Here is a 1871-nt window from a genome sequence, read left to right as displayed (position 1 = left end):
TATTAAAGATAATTTATTATTGTTCATCTTGGCCCTTGAGGTTAGAACTAGGAGCTATAAGTGAAAATTATAAAGAAGAATTTTAATCAATGTAAGGAAAACTTCCTAAAAAATAATCAATTAACAAAGCAATAATCAAGTGACCACTATCTTCTAGACACTGTGCAGTAGTGTCTTCCATAAAAAAAGTTTATAATCTAGCCTGGATAGGTATAATTCTTGAAGGACACTAGCACTGGAAATTGAGGAAAAGGTCCATATAGATAGCAATATGCTACCTAAATCTTAACAGAAATAAGAGAAGAGGTGTCTTCCAGGAATGGAGTAAAGACATAGAAAATGTATAGAGATGTGAGATTGTGGTTTTTTTAAATTCTGTCAGTCAGTCCTCAGGCATTTATTAAGTGTTTACTACATTCCAGCCACTGTGGTAAACAATGGATATGCAAAGAAAGGCAAAAATGCCTGCCTTAGAGAAACTAACATTCTTATGAGGGTGACAAAATGAAAACAATTTTGTACATTCATGACATATAGAGAGTAGAAGGAAGGGAACCTTAGAAGGAAGGATCTAGTAGGAGTGGGTAGGCAGTTGGGTTCTGGTTCAAGCCTTCTATAGCATGTTAGATATGAGCTGAATGAATAGCTTAAATTTCTTCTGTTGAAAACTGCGGTAACTCATTCCTATAAATTTGAATCAGTTCCTTTTATATCATGGGAATGAGAACTTTATCAAAGAAACTTATTGAAAAGATTTCTTCCAGTTAACCATTTCCCTTATAATCTTACCAGAATTGTATTTGTTAATGCAAAAATTTTTTTGTCTTGGAAGATGGTGTGAGATATTAGTCTAATTCTAACTTCTGTTGTTTCCCCATTTTATTATAAAATAGTAATTTCTTCCTCCAAGTAGCTTACATATGAATTTGTTTAATGCTTCAGTGTATGGTATATTTATTCTATTCCCTGATTAACCTCTGTTTTTAAAATGGTACCAAATTTTGTTGGTGATTACACTTATGGAGGATAGTTTGATATCTGATACTGATAACATCATAATTATTACTGGCAGATTTTAAAATTATTTTCCTTGAGATTTTTGAATATTTATTTCTCCAGATGAATTTTATCTTTTTTAGTTCCATAAAGTAATGCTTTGTTAATTTTACTTTATGGCACTGAATAAGTAAATTAATATCTATAATATTGTATTTTTTATTATATTGGCCTCTACCATAATCAACTGATATTTTCAAGTTATATAGATCTGTCTTTGTTTCTATAACCAAATGTTTTGTAGCTTAAATCATGTTTCCCATATGTGTCTTGGTAGTAAGTCTCCTGAGTATTTTATACTTATGGTTATTTTGAAAGGAATTTTTCTTCTATCTTTTTCTATGGGTTTTGATGGTAATCTATAGAAAGCTCATGATTTGTATGAATTTAATTTCTATCCTGCAACTTTGCTAAAGTTGTTTAAAAATTTTTTTAGTTGACTCTCAGGAGTTTTTTATGCATATCATCTATTACTAACCAAAATGATACTATTTCTTGTCTATGCTTATTCCTTTTATTTTTTTGTCTTATTGCTATTGCTAGCATTTATATTCCTATTTCAAGTAGTAATGATAAAAGTAAACATACTTTCATTACCCTTGATCTGATTAGAAAGGCTTCTACATTATATATAATACTTGTATGGGATTTTAAACACATAATATTAACTATGTTGAGTAAATTTATTTCTATGTTTTCTAGTGTTTTTTTAAGCAGAAATGGGTAATGTATTGTCAAAAGTTTTTTCATCTATTGAAATAGTTGTTTTTTTATTATTCTTTTAAATACATAGTTATTTCTATAACTTTCTAATC

Source organism: Gracilinanus agilis, chromosome 4 (genome assembly GCF_016433145.1).
Source record: "Gracilinanus agilis isolate LMUSP501 chromosome 4, AgileGrace, whole genome shotgun sequence".
Taxonomy (NCBI): domain Eukaryota; kingdom Metazoa; phylum Chordata; class Mammalia; order Didelphimorphia; family Didelphidae; genus Gracilinanus; species Gracilinanus agilis.
This window is presented reverse-complemented; position numbering follows the sequence as displayed.